This window comes from Haemaphysalis longicornis, unplaced genomic scaffold (assembly GCF_048455015.1).
Source record: "Haemaphysalis longicornis isolate Haplotype H1 unplaced genomic scaffold, Haemaphysalis longicornis Haplotype H1 scaffold_1, whole genome shotgun sequence".
NCBI classification, from domain to species: Eukaryota; Metazoa; Arthropoda; class Arachnida; order Ixodida; family Ixodidae; genus Haemaphysalis; species Haemaphysalis longicornis.
This window is the reverse complement of record NW_027526203.1, coordinates 309,401,978-309,422,156: the sequence shown is the minus strand read 5'-3', so window position 1 is coordinate 309,422,156 and position 20,179 is coordinate 309,401,978. Positions and strand designations below refer to the sequence as shown.

Sequence of the window (20,179 nt, the reverse complement as noted above, 5' to 3'; positions counted from 1 at the left end):
GCGCGTACGTGGCGACACAAGTAAGGAAAGGCCCTTCTACGTTGAAGAGAGCCGTATTTGTTAATTTCCGGGTACCTGTCCTATTTTCCAGCAAAAAAAAAAAGAAAGCCTCCAACAGTCCGGTTGTCTCCTAAGGAACGTATCATCGGACTTCTGTGGATAGTGTCTTGCGCTAAGTTGTCTATGAAAAGTGCGCTTTCTCCCCAGAAGAAAACGCTGCGTCAGCCAATGTCAGTTGGGGTTGGACGGAGTGTACATATTGGCCAGAAATAATTCGGGGAGAAGAGAGCAAACACCATAGCGTTGATTACCAGCGATATCAGGGATATAGTTAGCAGCAAAATACGGAAGGGCATTCTAGTGGCCCGCAGGCTTGCGACGGGTGGGAGGAGGCGGTCCCCGTACGAGCGCCCAAGGCGGTAAACAGCACGTCTCCTTCTCATCAGTTTCAACTTGCGAGGTGTCGCAAATTGATCGATTGATTGCCAACGTCGTCGAGATAGAGGGAAGCCGCCGCACTGCCGACCGCCGCGTTCTGTCGCGAATCTCTTGCGGATAGGCGGTGCGCGCGCCCGTTTCCGCGTAGCACTTTATTTGGCCAAGGGCCGCCTGCCAGCGCCGATGACCCCTGAGGAGCGGGCCTTGCAAGGAAGAATCGCGCCCCGAGCATGCCCTTTGGTAAACAAAGGTGCGCTCCGCTCACGCGTATTGATTCGAGCCTCCCGTGGTCGGTCTCGCTTCGCTCAGCGCCAAGTCGACGCTTGTCGCGCTGCTCGAACGTTTTACCTCGACCCACACGGCTAAGCCAAGCCGGCAACATGGCGCCCGCATGCCGTGCCAAGCTCCCTGCCGTGAGCTGTGCCATCGCCTTCTGTATGTAAAAATACAGGAGGCGATGGCTGTGCCATCACCCCGGCGCCTGATGATACGTAACGCCCTCCCCCGCCACGAAGGGAGGAGCAACTGTGTGTTTGAATACGGGGACTGGGCACGGTCCCTGTAATGAAGATAATGAGTGCTACTCTGCTGCCGCCCCAGCATGCACGCACTCCCGGCCGCCCAGTCTCGCTATGCGTGCGGAATAATGCTTTGTTCACCCATCAGATGCGTTTTTTGAAAACGCATGTCTTCAGGCCGCTGTGCTCCCTTCGCCCTTCTTTCTGATGCCATCAGTTGGGATTCTCATCCCTGACTGCACTTCCTTTTTGATCGGTGGCAAGGGGGGAATTTCCTACCATTCCAACGTACCTGCATCTTTATATTGTGTTTTGAATGGTCTTTCCTTCTGTTGTGCGCACATATGTCTTGTTTTCTTTGTAAACACCAGCACATTACCTTATTGAGGGGTAAAACCTTCAGTGCATTCTTAAATTCTGGTATTTTTAACCTGTAGCATGAGTTTATACAAATAGCAATTGGTATCTACGCTGCCCCATGCGTCATACTCTATATTTATATACATTTTATTTTATTTCATTTACTAATGAAATATTTTGCCGAAGCAGGTTTGTATTCAAAGCCAGTCGTCATGAAAGCATGCTATATCCCTTTACGGCCCAGCCCACACAAACGTGTGGGTCAATAAATTCGTTTACTAAGTTGCACCTGTTTCGGTTTCAGTTTTACAGCCCTGGGTTCTGCGAACGCGTAGGAGACTTTATTGGTTTCGGTAGTTCACTCATTTCGCCAACAGGGGGCGGGAAATTGCACATTAACAACCGCGCTCCAGCCGGCGCGATATTTCTTCTTGACATTTCTTCTTGATATTTCTTCTTGATTGAAACTGATATTTCTTCTTGCTATTCTCGTATTTTCTGAAATACAAGCGTAATACACGACTTGCAGGACTTGGGAAAACACAATCGGCTAAAAAATACACCCGTTCCCTTCGTGTGCGTTCCCTTTCACCCGTTCACCCGTTCCCTTCGTGTACGCTTGAAAAATGCACCCACACAAATGTGTGGGCTGGGCTATCGTCGTCACGCCGTCACGAAAATTTTCCTAGGGTACAGGGTTGTGGGCTCGTGCTCTGCAGCGCAAGCGATAAATATTTTTAAAGACGATAGTCTTTCTTGGGCTACTTAAACCCAGAAATTTTGGTCTGTCTGTATGTTTGTATGTCTGTCTGTCTGTCCGTCTGTCTGTCTGTAACTCGATTCAGCCACCCGTCAAAAGTAAACTTCTTACTGCGCAATAGTCTTATATACTCACAGCCAAATGTAAACGTCTAAGCCTGGTTTATATGTTCATACTTGACAACTTTGTTGAACAAGAACAAGACTTTACGCAAATATAAGACAAGAAATTAGTACACAAGGGATATTTACAGTGTTCCTTTATTAAAAAATTCATGGATGCTTGGTTTTTCCATAGCAAATGATATTCTACAGCTACTGAAGAAAACCGCCGCCTCCTGGCGGCGTATGAAAAATCACATGGCAACAGCAACTAAAGGTTCCACTAGCTAGGTTCTACGTTCTGCTTGGAACGCACGTGGAGCACGGCCTCGCGTTCTATAAACCTTGTAGTCGGCCGCCTCCATTCACGCGCGTCTCCGCCGTACTGCAGCGCTGGCATGGAGGAACCCGGCCTGTAGCAGTGGAACGCGGTAAATTCAAATCACCTTGCGCAAACCTTTAGTGTGTTTACCTTGGGATGAGCGTGACGGTACAGAAACAGCATGAAAGGTGAGCGGGAATGCAAAAGGGGGGGGGGGGGGCAGGGGGGCATTTCGTTGGCAAATGTCTACAAAGACTATCGTCTTTTGACGACATTTGCAACGAAAGGAGCAGATACGCGGCCAATTTTTTTCTTGCTTTCTTGTCGTCTCATTTATTCGCGGTTTTGTGCTGGCTCGTTGGTAATGTTTTGATGTGCCTTAACCTTGAACTAGTTCCGAAATTACTTGCGATAAAATTATTAATTATAATAATAATTATCATAATTAAAACTTCTTTATTACTTATTTTCACCAAATCCTATTTATAATATAAGTACTCCTGAAAACAATACAAAACTTATAAATAATACGTAAAAATGCAGTTTTTCTGCACCTGATGTCGTTTTTAAGGTATTCTTACCAACCGCAGAACATACGAATAGAAGCCCGGCACACACATATGTGTGGGTTCGTTTTCAGTGTGAAATACACTGAGCTTTCCATTTTCACTTGTCGAAGCATCATTAGGAAGGTGTAAATACACAAAATTTAGTTACTTGTGGCCATCTTTTCTAAAATCTTTCTGTTGGGCAGGAAAGGGATATAAAGCCCACCTCCACTTACAATATAACATAGAAGTTGCACCACTCCTATGATGCGCGCCGTACTGGAGGGCTTCATTTAGGCCACCTGGAGATCTTTAACATGAGCCGACAACTCGGCACACATCCCTTATTGTTTTTTTGGCTCCACAAAAACACGGCCACAGTGGACAGGAATCGAACCCGAAGATTCGTGTTCAGCTGCGCAATTCCTTAGCCTCTAACCTACTACTTCTTGCATTGCACATCGATGGTACCTAGTGGGGTATCATAGATGTGCTATGCAAGAAGCAGTGTACTGATGCAGCCCAAGTAGCATGCGTACAAAGACGTTGTTGAAATTGGGCCAATTATTTAGAAAGCATTGGGTAAGGAGCGCTAGTGACGCGCTAGATTAAAAATGTGCGCCGTGAAGTTCACAGCGCTGCCCAAATTTCTGCAATAGTGGGGTGAAAGCGACCGTGCGGTGACTTCGGAGCCACCCAGCAACATCGCCGGATTGCACACCACGGGGACAACAGTACAACTGGACTTGTTGTGTCAGTGGCCACTGATACAAGCGAGTATAACTGTACGGAGCAGACCAACACGAAGTGCGATGACCCATAACCACTTAGAACGAAAGCTCTCCGAGAATCAGCAAGGAACGATGTTCTCAGGATGCGTTTGTCTCTGGTTCATCTGCGACGTTAGAACTATCAGAGGCGCCTCTGCTCAAAGACTAGTTTCTTTACACGCACTTCAGTTCATTTTGTGCTCGACCTGCAGCGCGTCGCTGAAGGAAGAGAAGTGTCGCGTCGGTCAGCAAGTAACGGTTTCGTGTATGAGCCGCTTACAGAAGGTTTGCTGCCACTCAACGCGAGCACTGAGAGGATAGTTTTCCGCGTTATTTGTTTGCTATAATGTGAGTGACAGGTTGACATCACGGGAGAGATACCGCACGACAGTGTAATCGTTAACAGAACGGCAACGCAGCTTCCTTTTTGTTTTCATATATACCAACTGCGAGGCGAGTGTGAACCCCAAGCATTACTTGTTGTAACTGCGGGCATTTATAGCCACGAAAAAAAAATTCGGACGACACTCATAATTTGCTTTAAGTGTGGAATGTGATGCCTCTATGGGGCGAGCTTTGTTCTACGCCTGCTCTGCGTCCGTCTTGCGTGGACGCCCTCGTGGTTGAGCACCAGTTGACGTAGACGTCGCGCCGGTACTTGGCGAAGAGGAAGACTCTAGTGCGCCCGGCACATATATCCAGCAGCGCATTCATCACAGGTCTATCAAAATGGAGCGTGCGCTACGCCGCATTACACCCTAGCGCTCACGTCACCGTATCAGCAAGTGGCGCCCACGAGCGATGATATCTTGATTGATTGATTGTGGGGTTTAACGCGCCGACGCAACGCAGGCGATGAGGCGCGCCGTAGTGGAGGGCTCCGGATTAATTTTGACCACCTGGGGATCTTTATCGTGCGCCGAAATCGCGTACACACGGGCGTTTTTGCTTTTAGCCTCCATCAGAAAAGCGGCCGCCACGGCCGGGAATCGAACCCGCAACCTCGTGCTCAGCAGCGCAACGCCTTAGCCACTGAGCCACCGCGGCGGGTAGATATCTTTCCTCTTCTTCTCTCACGCCATCTGCAAGTCAGAGCTAAGGGATATTTCAACCCCCCTGAATTTCCTTATACCATCAACGCCACTGACAACGCCGGCTTTTCTGCGACCGGAAGTCTTAAACCTACATGTTCACATAATTCCGATACCCCAACAAACACCCAACACACGCTTGATACTGATTTGGCTATGGAATCAGTACCTTGAGCTTCAGTAAACGGGCGAACTCTATTTGTAGACCTCCAACTGAAGTTCCTTTCCTAGAAATCGCTAACGACTGAACCGGGCTGCCATGAAAATTGACAGACATAGCTGTTGATGATAGTTAACACAAAGTATCAAATTTCTTGGAGATAGCACAATTTGCGACTGTATATATATATATATATATATATATATATATATATATATATATATATATATATATATATATATATATATATATATATATATATATATATATATATATATATATATATATATATATATATATATATATATATATATATCAGGGTGTCGAACCGGAACCGAACCGAACCGTCAACCGGAACTGAACCGATATTTTTGCCGGAACTGAACCCGAACCCGAACCGTTATTTTTTGAGCGCGCTGAAACCGAACCGGAACTGAACCGAAAAAAGAAATAACGGTTACCGGTTCATGCCGAAACGGTTCGACCCTCTGTTGTTGATATTGCACAGTCAATGCAATTCAGGCCTTTTTTTCTTTCACGTACCATCAACTTCGTACTTGCTCGGGTACTTTCCCCTCCCGACAATTGAACACTATCACGCTCTATGTAACAACAGGGGAAATGAATTAGCACCATTGTAGCAATGATCTGTTGCTGCTGGAGGCGCGAGCGTAGTGCAAGCTGACCAAACGAAATGTCATTCTCGGCAGCTTGCAGGGGATATAAAACGACTTTGCCCTTCCCTAGTTGCGACTTCATTGGAGCAATCAGGCTGCAGGAGTGCTCCACTGCGCAACAGCGAAAGCTCACACCCGATGTGTGCAAACTTTTTGCATTTCATAATTTGTTTAAAAGGACCGACACCTGCAAATTATTAATACTTGACAAGTGTGACCGCAGGAGCTGCTCAGTGGCTAAGCCGTTTGCTAAGCCGTTTGCCCAACTCGCTACATTGCTTCTACTGCGACTCGTTCCGGAGGGGAGTACTGCTGTGGACGAATTAAAGAGCGTCTACCCAAAAAGTCCCATCTCATGCTCCGCGTGACAAATTTCCCTTTCATTTTGTAACCGCATTATCTGTTATAAGATTCCGCAATGTAGCACACGGAACGATGGTAGGGGTTCAGGCGGTACGATGACATATTGATTGTAATGCACACTTTCGGTATCGCAAAAGGAATTGCAGTGGTCAGAGCAATAATGCAGTGACTGAGCATTAACTAAAGCTTACTTTTAACAAAAGTGTGGCTAACACATTCGATAAGGTGACAGCTAACAAATTATTCAGGGTGACCAAATATTCTAATTCATTGGTAGTATTTATGTGCCTGTTGTAGGATTTTTCTGTTTTGTTACAAATATAAAAAAATGTGCGCCATTGGTATTAAGCGCTGGTATTTGAACGCGCCAGTACGCAGGACTAAATTTAAGGCTTCAAGGTTAGCGTGATGGGTGATTGCATAGCGACGATTGCGATTTCAACAAAAAAGGAAAGGACAGAAAATATATCCCACCGTCATATGTCTTGGCGGTGGCTTTATGAATAGTCGCTGGTACAACATAATGTCTGAGCGAGAAAGAAGGTGGTAAATCGTCGCCACTTCATTTGTTTTTCTAATATCTCGTGATTGTTTAAAGTTTGCTTTGCAATTGCGCCACTGCCCTTGGGGAACAGCAGAATTTTGAATTTTTGTTTGTGTTTTGACTTGACGGTCGTTTTAAACTAGTAAATGTTTTTTTCTAATTTCAGTGATAATTCAACTCGTCGAACCGGTTCGCGAACCGGTTCAAGCTCCCGAACCGGTTCGTGAACCGGTTCGGTACGTGATTTTGTCGAACCTGAACTGAACCGGAACGAAATTATTTCACCCGAACCCGAACCGTAACCGAACCGGTATTTTTTTCGGTTCGACACCCTGATATATATATATATATATATATATATATATATATATATATATATATATATATATATATATATATATATATATATATATATATATATATATATATATATATATATATATATATATGTATAGAAATAAGGGTTGGAAGTCAAGAAATCCTCGGAAAGCAAAGAGGAGAATGTGGTAGGTCATTGAAACAGATGACAAGTTGGGAAAGACAGAAAAAAACTGCAGAAAAACTGCCAGCCGGGTGGGATCCAAACCCACGACCTCCAGAATACGCGACTGGTGTGATGACCACTACGCTGCTGGCGGGGCTCTTTTCCCTCCACTTTCTCGGGTATTTATGTTAAGGTATTTTGTTTCTTGTGTTGGGGGTCGTAGCCAGCACCACTCGGACTACTCGGGGTGAAGGGGACCTTCTTTCTAACTGTCGGGCCCTGACTCGAGTGTCTACGACATGTCAAGAGTGGTCGACCAGCGTAGAACTTTCTTAAGCCACCTTTGGGAACAAGACTGCCTGAACAGTGTTCCTGGGTATGCATGTAGCGAACCAGAATGGGAAAATGAGCGGCTCGTTGAATTAAGACAGAAATAAGGGTTGGCATTCAAGAAAACCTCGGAATGTAAAGGGGAGCATGTGGTAGGTCATTGAAACAGATGACGCATTCGGGAAGACAGAAAGAAAGTGTAGAAAAAAATGGCGAAAAAATGCCCGCGGGGTGAGATCCGAACCCACGACCTCCAGAATACGCGTCTGGTGCGGTGACCACTGCGCTACTGGTGGGGCTCTTTTCCCTCCACTTTCTCGGGTATTTATGTTAAGGTATTTTGTTTCCTGTGTTGGGGGTGGTAGCCAGCACTCGGACTACTCGGGATGGAGGGGACCTTCTTTGTAACCGTCGGGCCCTGACTCGAGTGTCTACGACATGTTAAGAGTGGTCGACCGGCGTTGAACTCTCTTAAGCTACCTTTGGCAACAAGACTGCCAGAACAGAGGCCCTCGCTATGCATGTAGCGAATCCGAAGGGGAAAATGAGGGGCTCGTTGAATTAAGACAGCAATAAGGGTTGGCAGTCAAGAAAACCTTGGAAAGGAAAGAGGAGAATGTGGTAGGTCATTGAAACAGATAACGAATTTGGAAAGACAAAGAAATTGGAGACTAAATGCCCGCCGGGTGGGATCCGAACCCACTACCTCCAGAATACGCGTCTGGTGCGATGACCACTACGCTACCGGCGCGGCTCTTTTCCCTCCACCTTCTCGAGTATTTAGGTTAAGGTATTTTGGTTCTTGTGCTTAGGGGTGGTAGCCAGCACCACTCGGATATATATGCGTAGAAGGAACCCAGATAATGTAATTACAGCGACAGTATGAGCCCTGGAACGGCCACGAAACAAACTTGTAACAGTCCACGCTCTAAAGGTGATTGTACCACATTAGCGTGATGTACAGTCCGCAATCATGAGACTACTCTAATGCTATGTTGGCCACATTGTGTGATTTCTAGCACTCGCGCACGAAACGCCAAATCCCGGGGAAAGAGTTGACCAATACCATGCCTGTGTAAGAATGTGTACTTTTGGTACTCGCGCGATGAGAAAAATAATAGAGATAAGTTTTGGTAAATAATCTCACCGGGCATATCCTATTTACCTTGTTAATCTTAACGTTAACGTAGTCCTAACATTGAGCCTAATCCCGCACCAAGCACCGTCCAACTCATGGCCCGCCAACGTGCATGCAACGTCGTTAGACATCAACGTTTAACGTTCGGCTTGACAAAAGCGTCGGCCAGCACATCTCTGCGGTGTTACGAATCAGCGCGCCGCTGTGCTTTACGCTTCGTGTAGCACTCTTCGGCTTTGTGGCGGAGCCTCCACTACGTGCGTCTTTCTAGTGGGCTCCTCTGTGTCGGTGACTCAGGCCTGCAGCGACAGCCAACGGATCCCAACAGATGGAGAGTTGGGCCAGTTGGTATTGCGACGTGGCTTTGGAAACAGCGCGTTGAAATAAGATCACAAAGAGAAGAACCAGACAGGATGAGCGCGGATCCCAAGAAACCGCTACATGCCTGAGAAAGGCCGGATCACTGGCGCCTCGCTGTTGGCGTGATTCAAACTTCGGTGGCGGGGAACGGGACGTGTAGAGACACGTCCGAAGGACGCGAAAGCCGCACCGGAGAAACCCCCTCTCCCCACCTCTCGGACTCAGCGTGCGCCACTACTACCGACCCCTCACGAACTCTGGAAAGAACGTGATGTGTGTCTGTACCATGACGCGCGGCGTGCAAAAGCACAGAAAATGCTTGTTTCACCGCTAACGCTTTGGGTGTAAATAGAGCCCCAAGCACAGAAGTTCATTCCTGTAGGAGCAGAGAATCAATACTGTCACTCTGCTCGGATCCTGTACTGTAACCTCTTCCTTCGGCTCATCTCGGGCCATGCAGTAAACCAGTTAAGTTTGCCTTCAGCTTTTTAAGAAGAATAAGAAGAAGAAGGAGAAGTTTATTCAATCTTACAAGAAGATGAAGGTAACAAAGCAGAATTATACAGACAAGGGTCCCATAGTCGAGACTGCACCGGGACCCTGTCGTCATCTTCAAGGCAGCAACATTTGGTGGCCGCTCGCTTCACCACGCTACCACACGCATGTCGGAGGCGACGGAGCTCGGATAGGGTACACCTGCCCGAATGCAACGGCGGGCATTTTTCCTTTCCGCGCCTTGACAATGTTAGTTTTGGGAATCGCATGTGCCAACCCCTTGGTATGAGCTGTAAGCAGGTTACGCGTTGAAAAGGACAAACCGCAAGAGGCACTTTTATCCAATATCAAGGCGAAATAAGGTAATGTTCTCTACAGCTGTCACATCATGTATAGAAGTTCAAATACAGGCTTCCGATCAACATTTTTACTGTTCGGGCCCAAGGGTCGGTGACGCCAGCCGGCGGTGTTGTCCCAGGGTCACAATCACAGGGTGTAACCGGATGAATTGCGGAAATAACAGCGACGGAGGGAGCAGCGTGTCCCCACAGAGATAAGGCAGTGTTACGACACCACGCTGTAATGCGTGGTTCGGGCGGTTGTGCGCTTTTCACGCGATTGTTACGTAACTGAAGGACCAGTAATCATGGGAGATCTAACAGTACACGAAAGCGGAGTGAAGAGAGGGGGGTGACATTGCACTCGAATGTGACAGATGGTCTGTACTGTGTTCCAACCAGGGTGTCGAACCGGAACCGGAACCGAACCGAAAACCGGAACCGAACCCGAATTTTTGCCCGGAACCGGAACTGAACCGGAACCGTATTTTTTCCGCCATTTTGGAACTGAACCCGAACCGGAACGAATTGAAGGAACCGTTCCGAACCCGTTCCGGGGCCTCAAAACTGTGGTTTCTAGTTTTCCATCCCGGTACCCTACCTTGCATCCGAAGATATTTTTACCATTCGCCAGACGGCACCACGCAATATTTTGCATAGTCTGCAGTTCCCAAGGCGCATAAGGTTCTTATCTTATTATTACCCTAAATTTAATGTAAAGTCTGTATACACTATTAGATTGCTTTAGGTGTTGCCCATCTCCCCAAATTATCTTTTTGCATTTACAATAACTTAAGTTAGAACCCATATTCCGTGGCAACATATCATGGGGTATTCTTTATGGTTTCTATCTGCAGTGTGTTTAAAATCGTGTGAACTTTTCATGTTGTTAATTCGAATGCATCCGTGTCCGCTTGTGAAGGCCTTCAGGGACACCGTCAACAATAAATCCGTATCTTCCACTTATTTTAGTTTGAGTGGGCACTTATATAAAAACCGCACTGAGACACAAACACTCACAGTTCTCTACGTCACCATCCCTTTTTCTTGTACAGTGCCGTTGTGTCCTCTGGTTACTGCCCTAGAGAAAATGAGAATTGAAAAAAAATTGGGGCCTTCTCATTTTCTCTTTTAAAGTAAATGCATAGCATTTCGCTGCAAGGATTTAAGTCGATTAACGCGGATTAGCGGGTAGAGTAGGGTGGTTTAGTGAGATGAGTGAATGAACTAATGTGAATTAGTGGGACTGCGGTGTTGATTAATATGGATTAGAGGAATTAGCGGGTCAGTTAAGGCGGATTAGAGGGTTGCACCAAACATGATAGATTTGGGGTCCTTGGCATTTGTAAATTTGGCAGCGTTCTCTTTCTCGCCCAATCAGGAAATGTAGTTACGCACAAAATAGCCGGAAAGTTATGTGTCGACCACTTGAATGCTATAAAAGGCCTTTTTTATGCACGTATTACGCTCTTATGTTATTTCTCGCGTACGATTTACATCTCGCAATGACGTTAAAAACTAATTGCCTAATGCATGATTATATTCACCAAAAGGTGCTCAAAATGTGTATATATATAAGTTAAGACTAGGAAGCAACTAAACTGAAAGAAAAAAAAGGAACAATCAACTGGTTTGATGTGAAAGACGCCCCATAGCATTCTCCGATACCTTCTGTTTCTTCGTGCTACCGTTCTGCAGCCTTCCACAGGTGTAGCATCTCAACCCCCGAACATAGCCTCTTCCAAGCTGAGGAAGAGGCGATAGCACGTGCGCTTAGCCAAAAGGCCGCCAAAAGTCTAATAACAGACTCTTACCAGGCGTGGCGCAACTTTGCCAACAGCCTATTGCATGTTAGCATGTTACAACACTTCGAATGAACAAGCAGAGACCACCAACGAGACCAGCTGGATTGTATGGGCACCAGCTCATACTGGCATCGCCGGCAGACAAGATCACCAATCTCGTGGCTGGACATTTGACCCGCTTAGCCAGCGCTGATGAAGCCGAGCCCGAGCGCATGCATCCTGTATACATACCAGGAAATTAATTAGCACTATAGGCTCTCCCGTATACCGTATTCCTTCCCGCACCAATCGCTAGCGAATAACCAGGAAATAACACCTTCCCACACATCACCAGTCTTCACCTCTTTGACGGGATAAAATTCTCTCCATCTCGTCACTTCTTTGGGGAGCCTGGGAACCTCATACACACAGTAGGCTGCTGCGACAAGTCTACCCTAGATCCACCCAACCTACACGTTTCCATAGAGATTTGGGAGAAAGCCTTGGCCAGCTCCGGCCTGGAAGATCAGTTTCTCTTGATGGAAACGACTGTTGACTCTACCCCTTGAATGAGGACGCCTCTCTGGAACTTTTCCTCGATTTATTTAAAGTTCATTTTCCCTCTCTCTGCGAGGGATAATTACGGCTGCTTGTGACTTCACTCAGCTATTATCTTTCGAGAGCCCAACCGCTCTCACCTGTCGCTGAAGTGCCATTTAGCAACTTCCTATCTCCGGTGGTTCCCTATCCAATGCCGTCCTGTACACGGCGTCCAATGAGTCATTAAAGCCGTTCTTTCGTTCTAACTGGTACGTTAGCATGTGAAAGATGAGCAGAAGGAAATCGCTTCAAACGCCACCAGCAATACTTGATAGTCGGAGGTTGACGCCGACGCGGGACTGTTTTCGACTTCTAGCAGTGCCAATGATTTCGTGTTAAAGCCAAAGCGCCGTTGAAACAAGGGGTACATGAAAAGCTTAGCAGACCAATCAATTTATTTAAATGCAAAATTATTTGCCTCACTGTGCGAAAACAGGGGTGCATGCGCGCGTGCGTGCCTAGTCATTTGGTGGGACCAAAAAAGATGTTGGGCGCTCAGGCTCTCCTGCGCGCCAAAAAGACTTCCTGCTCGCCAGTAAACTGCCTGCCTGCCTGGCTGCCTGCCATGCAGGCGACTCCTGCGAGGATGCGTGACTTCGGGACGAGGGGCGGCCCGCCACGAGACGCCCGGGTGGAGGGGGGAGGCGGCGGAGACGCAAAATACTGTACCATGGCGACACTCCAGGGAACTAAAAAATTTCTGAAGAAATTCAAACAATTATCTACTAATGCGTAGCATTCCTATGCCGCTTGTCTTCAGTGTGAGTTTCTACAGCCAATTTGTTTGGTTTTTATAAGTCCTGCCCGACCAATTATCTCAATTGACGCTGCTATAATTACAAATGGAATATTCGCGAAATCTCCATTATTGTGGAAATGCACGCAGTTATGCGGTTTCCTATTTTCCTTAATTGCTTAATATTTTTCTTATTTTATAGTTTTTCAAAATTTCTTTCGACCAATTATTTCCATTTGCGCGATTATAACGATTACATTTGTAACTCGCTAAATCTGCCTTATTGTGGAAATGCAGGGTGTTAGACGGTTCGCCAGTTTCAGCAATTATTTTACATTTTTTTTTATTTTTTACATTTATAAATTTTGTTCGACTATTTATCTCCATTTACTCTATATAACGATTGCAGGTGGAAATTTACCGAAATGCTCATTATTGTGTAAATGCAGGGTGTCACACAGTTTGCCAGTTTTGGTGATTACTTTTTTTTATTTTTATTTTTTCAGATATTTTGTGCCACCAGTTATCTCCATTTACGCTATTATAGCGATTACAGGTGGAACTTCCGCGAAATCGGTATTTTTGTGGAAATGAAGGAGGTTACACGGTCCTTGCTGTGGGCAAAGAATGGTACGCATTAAAACGATTGTGGACGGACGGGTCGTCTGCTTAGTAGGACGGGGCAATAGGCAGTCTGCAGGGAGGCTGCCCATTGCCAGAAGATTCTAGCGAAGATGCGTTGAGGGGGAGGCGTCGGAGGCACCCGTGTGCTGCCCACTGGTCAGGAGGCTACCTGTTTGCCTTCCAGAAGACTGTGGCGAGAACGCATTATTTGGACACGATGTGCGGCCCGTCACTTGTCGGCGAAGGGAGTGGATCACATGGCTCCAAAGCGGCTACGTAGAGCCATGCGTTAGAGCGCAGCCCTTAAGCACCCGCTCCTGTGGTTTTGCGTAGTCCCTCAGCGTTGGACTCGTTGTAACCGACAAAACGAAGACGCCACCGAAGATAGAGCTGGCAGGAAAATGGAGGTTGCAAGTATGGCGAAAGTGTAAGGGGGAGGCGTAATTCCGTGACCATGCGAGACGTGCTTCACAGTGGCGACCCCTTACGAGATAACGTTAGAGTATGCCGCGCGCCGTTGTGCATTAGCTGATGACGCGATCACTTCCTGGGGCACAGCATTTATGCGCCGTCGCCGAGAAGACTACATTTCGCGCTGGACTCAAATTTCGCATTAGCGAGTGTCGTAATCGTCCGTCATTTTCTTCCTCAAGAAAACAACTGCGGGGTATAAAACTGCAGTGGTATGATCCAAGAATAAATTAAATTAAGTAATAAAAATGAAAGAAACTAAATCAATAAAAATAAACTTGCGGCCATAAAATACAGGGCTTTTAAATTCATACAAATACGCAGTCTTATGTGTCCGAGCGAATTTTTCTTTTCGCTTCAGTTAATGTTGTAATCGTGGACCTACTATAGAAACCATTTTTCAGTACATTTTACAGTTAAAGGAACTCTTCAACACTTTAGATCAATACTCTCACTCTTATCTTCGCATCTGGAAGCACTGCAAAAGTAATAGCTATTGCCAGCACAGAGGAGCAGTGCGGGATTTGCTCGTCCCAGCAGATACGCCTTCCGTTTCTGCTTCGCTGTTGTGGTTTCATTTTAATGTCGCAACTTAAGGAAAGCCGGCAAATAGCCGCTACATCGCTGTAATGACGTCATTTCAGCGGTAGAAGAACGCCAAGAGTGGGGAAGAAAGAAAAATAGTTCAAGCAAGTTTGTAAGTTATCTGATGGAGACAGAGCAGTACTTTTTGTCTGAGGGACTTTCCGACTCCCTGATCTAAGTACTGGATGTGTTGGTTGACTACTTTCTGCAAGCGTTCAAGATTTCGAACAAAGTTGAAAAAAGTGTTGCAGGGTTGCTTATTTTTGGCCAAAACAAAACATTTGCACAAGAAAACCTACATTATGGCTTCGTTTTTGACAAGGAAACCTGACAAGGAAACGAAAACCGAGCACAAAAAAAAATTAACAGAAAAAAACACACTTGCTTGTTTTTTCTCCGAACCCGTTCGAACCCGTTTGAACCAGTTCGAACCGGTTCGAACCGGAACGGAATGGTGCGCCGGAACTGAACCCGAACCGAACCCGAAATGCTTGAACCCGAACCCGAACCGAACCCGAAAAAATTCTGGTTCGACACCCTGGTTCCAACGTGCTCCGCTGGACCGCAAAGACGCTCGAGTTCGCAGGTGGCGGTGCGAGAAAACGAAATTGTACTCATTGACTTTGAGGCAAGAATTGCTGCCAACGTACGACTCTGGTGCGTAAGGGTATTGCGTGGAGCATCTTAACAGAATTCTTCCAGAACAGCGACAGCATCCATAGCTTCTAGCAAGTAAATAACCGGGCGCCGCCGGTTGTTTTCTAACTGCGATGTACACTGGAATCCCCCCAACGCTAAGGGGCAAACAGCGGGTGCGCGTGGGAGTGTGCGTTCCACCTGATGGGTCGAAAAGGCTTTGGGTACGGAATAATGGGTGCACGGGTAAATTTGTGCAGAAATAATGAATGTCCGCGGCCATAGGGCAACGTAAATTTTTGAAGGGAGGGAGTCGGAGCGCCGAATTTACCGATTTTCCCGATGAACGGGGTCTGAATTAAGGAGGTTGTACTGTAAATCAGAAGTTGTTTCTCTGCCCTGTATTTATAGTTACGCACGTGTGCACAGGTTTTGGAGACTGGCTCATAAGCCCGATGCGTGCCCGCTCCGCTCTGTTCCTCGGTCGCCAACAGCTGTGAAGTGCTACGGCCATGTAGGCATAGGCATCTAGTTTTCTTTTCGGTCTGCGCGATGGCGAAAGCTTAGGAGCCGTGAAATGCAGTTTTCTATGCAGGTGTGACTAGAGATTGACCCATTAGACTTCGCTGAGTTGCTTTCACTTTCTCATATTTGTTTCTTTCGCCGCATGCCACTCAGCTACTGAATATCGCAGTCAAGTACGCGCCTCCCTGCATCCCCCTTCCTCTGCCTGCCTTCTACATTTCCCTAATGTGGACCTTCGGCCAGGAGGCCATGTCCTCGACAATTAGGAGTAGCACTGGAGCTTAGCATGTTCAGAGTATTTCATCACATGTTGGACCAGCGGGATGACTCGTACAGCATTAAATGTAGATACATGTAAAAAGGAATAGTGTCTAGTTCGTAAAACCTTGTTAAATCATCATCACGCCTTAGACACGGCTCGCGAGCACTGGAAAAGATGCGACAAAACAAGAAATTGATGAATTTCCTGAAAGAATGGTTTGCTTCTTTGCTGGTGTAATTCTGGACTTAGTGTGCGCTCTTCATATAGCCCGCACTGTGGACGACTCTAGTGACTTCAGCATGATATGACAAATGGTTCTTGGGAGCCTTCAACGCAAGTTCTTGCCCTGGAACTTCTCTATCTTTCCCTGTTAACCTTCACGCTCTTACCTACACCTCCACTCCGCCACCACGCCATTCCCCTAAGCAAGCTGCGTCTGCTGGCAGATTTTATTTTCCGCTTCAGTACCAATAAATACAAGACAGGCTCACGGCGTGAGGAAGACTACGCTCTGCCTCCATGATGGATGCCTGGTCCCGACGTCCGCATGTGTATACACGTCTATTTCTTTCCCCATGGCTGAACACGTCTGTACATGTATTCTGTTACGGCTCTTTCAGCTGAACAACACGAAAGATTGCAAAATTTATCTCGGCGCATCTCGCACTGCTTTTTGGCGTCTTGAGAATCGCATAAAGAAACTACTCTTTGAGCGCAGGACAGCTGCGCACTTACGGGATAAACTGATCGGCGTCTAATTTATTCATTGATCTTCACGTAAACGTTTCTTCCCTTGTGTTTCTTCTTACTCTTACGACAAAAGGAGTTACATAAGGCACGTGAAAACCAATCGGGTCCTGTGAGATGCGTGATTCATATGGGCGTGCGCACGAGCGCACCGCCGCATCATAGGACAGGGGAGTCCAGGAAAAAACCTCCTGACGAAGAACCGCACTGCGAGGCTGCCCGGTGAGGAAATTCCATCAGACGCGAACAATGCAGGCAGCGCATTTCGTCCAGGTGGAATGCCGCAACCACTGGCGTCCGCCCAAGGTTAACGGCCCAGCAGTGGCGCTCACCCACGCCGATGCCCAGAGAGCGCCTCGGCATCGCCCGAAGATTTCGAGGTCCTAAGCGAAGGCGCGAGGAAGTTCGTGATGGGATTTCGGCGGCAGCCATGGGCCTGCATTTATTGAATCAAGCAAGGAGAAAGGAAAAGCCACGAGCGGTCGTAATTTGCCTCACCAAGGGGCGGTCAACGGGACGCGGTCTGCAGGTGAAAGGGGGTTTCATAGCAGTAGGAGGAGGAGAATAGAAAGGGAAGTAGATGTCCAGCATAATAGTAAAAATTGGTGAGAGAATAACAATACGCGAGCGGGTCGAGGTAGGCCCACAGGGAGGTCGGGCAGAGCAGCTTCGTGCCTGAAGAATTAACGCTCACCGTGCTGAAAAAAGACTGCGTCAGAAGTCGCGGAGGGGGCGAGAAAACAATGAATTCCGTTCCGCTGTCCCCTATGCTCTTCATCACTGAAATAAATGAACAGAGAAAAAGTTCTGGAAGCAGGAGAGAAAAATATAACACTGCCTTCCTCTCTCCGTGGGCATCAAAAAGTAGAGAAAAGATTACAACGAGTCTGAGCCTCCATTACCTTCGCGATAAACGCATATCGTCTATGGCATTGTTAGCACTAAATGAATAGACAAATAAGAGGTTATTCACAATTTGAGTTCGCGAACGCGCACGAATGGCGTGCGTGGACTTCCTTTATATACTTAAATATCATGCACGAAAGAAATATTTCAAGGCACGGTTTTTAGGTACAAAGGTAAACGAATATTTTAAAGAGACTTCTATTTTGGGAAAATTAAGCGACGAAACCTTACAAAAGGGGTATAAATGGACTGAAGAAAGCAGGTACTGCGGGGCATGCGCTTAAAAAAAAGGTATGGGTGGAGTGTTTTAAATCGAAAATCTAAGTTCGGAACCATACCGGCGCCCTTCAGCCTGGAAAATCTTCTTTACATCGCCAACTTAAATCGATTCCCGGCCGGGGCGTCCGGTTTTCTGATGGAGGCGAAAAGCTAAAACACCCATGTGTACGAAATTTCGGCGCACGTTAAAGATACCCAGGTGGTCCAAATTAATCCGGAACCCTCCACTACGGTGCGCCTCATCGCCTGCGTTGCGTCGGCGCGTTAAACCCTACAATCTATCAATCAATCAATCAAACCGAAAAAGCTACTAATTTGGAATACCGTAATCAACACACTGAACAAAGAACTGTTAAACTCAATATAAAATTTGTTCAGAAATGAAGACTAATGTGGTTGCACTTTCAATGATAATCAGAACAATCAAAATTTGACTTGAACCCGACAACTAGCTAACCGCATACAAAAGGAGATGAGAAAACCGCCATCTTTGTACGCATGCTATGTATTTAAGTTGCTATCTCCTTTCTCCCGTCTATGTTGTGATGCAAAAGAAGGCATATCCACATTTTTGTACAGACATCAACGGTCGAACAATCGATTGATTTGATTGATTGTAGGGTTTAACGCGCCGAAGCAACGCAGGCGATGAGGCGCGCCGTAGTGGAGGGCTCCGGATTAATTTTGACCACCTGGGGATCTTTAACGTGCGCCGAAATCTCGTACACACGGGCGTTTTTGCTTTTCGCCTCCATCAGAAAAGCGGCCGCCGTGGCCGGGAATCGAACCCGCGACCTTGTGCTCAGCAGCGCAACGCCTTAGCCACTTAGCCACCGCGGCGGGTCAACGGTCGAACAATCACCATACGCCGGGGTACCAGGATTCCTGTTGGGATCACCTAGAGATCACCTTGCAAATTGGCAAAAATGCGCCCTTGACTTATTTTGATGGTTCACCCGCCAATAGGAATGCCTTATGACAGTAAAGTCGGTTCTTTCTAACTTTTGCCACCAGGGCGAATTCTGGGGTATTAATTGCTGGTGTGCAAAATGTCAGTCATGCACTAAAGTTCCGAGCAACAAATTTGGGTGCTATATAGGCGTCACAAGAACATTTATGTAACAGGATGTAAGGGCAGTCAGCCGTTTACCGTCATCTGTCCTTTCGGTAAGGAATCAGGAATCATCGACATACGCCAGCTGGCGCCAGTGAGGTGGGTGTATACCAGCTTTGAGATCAATGCGGCGGGCATCCTTGAAGATGCAACTTTGCCGTAATTTTAACATATTCCTATATGTAAATATAGGAACGTAATGGCACATATTATCGTAAAAAGGAACGTGCTCGTGGGCCCCGAAATTTTACTTTGGGAATGCTTAACACTAGAACACTGCAAATTGAAGGCAGCTCAGCTGTGATATTAGAGCTCATCGGAATTAATTGGAATATAAAGCTCAGCGGGGTTATAAGAGCCGCATAACATTTTAAGAAGATACTCGTTCTTGGGACACATAAACCCGAAAGTGTTGGTCGGTGGGTCTGTCTGCCTTTCTGTCTGTCTGTCTGTCTGTCTGTCTGTCTGTCTGTCTGTCTGTCTGTCTGTCTGTCTGTCTGGCTGGCTGGCTGTCTGTCTGTCTGTCTGTCTGTCTGTCTGTCTGTCTGTCTGTCTCTTGAATGAGCCGTCCTGTCAAACGTTAAAGGAATTCTTGAACTAGAAATTTGTATAGGCAAAGCCTTTACGAACCACTAAATTTGGAAATATAATTTGTAATGCCAACACTGTTGAACAAAAAAAAACATTATGCATATCTGAGGAAGAACGTCTAATAACTTATACTAGGCAGTGTTCTTGTAATTGAAAATTGGTGTACGCCTGGTATTTGCGATATCAAATGAAAAAATACGAGTTAAGAACAATATTTTGCCTCACAAATCAAGAAATGCCAGGAATTAACGCCTCCAGTGTAATGCCAGGAATTGCGATGCGGATAAACAAGTAACTAAACAAAGCTTTCGCGAGCCTGGACCTCGTGGCAGTGTTACGAGTTCAACAGTAACAAACGGCTCCAGTACAGTCGGTAAAACACTCGCCTATAACAGCGATTTCAACTTCACCTAGTTTCAATTGAAATCTTCCGGACATTCTCCTTACAAACATTATGTAGACGAAAGGGTTAAGCTAAGGCTTCAAAACGCCGCAGTAATTTTCTTCAAATCCCGCTCGAGC

At 46.5% G+C, this 20,179-nt stretch overlaps 1 protein-coding gene and 1 non-coding gene across 2 annotated transcripts in view; both read right to left on the bottom strand.

Annotated features, from left to right (window-relative positions):
• LOC144159374 (uncharacterized) overlaps positions 1–20,179 on the bottom strand; it is a 153,961-nt gene that overhangs the window by 27,072 nt on the left and 106,710 nt on the right. The window lies entirely within an intron of this gene.
• On the bottom strand, positions 8,143–8,217 carry Trnat-cgu (transfer RNA threonine (anticodon CGU)). Its single transcript has one exon. It is a non-coding gene; the product is annotated as a tRNA-Thr (tRNA).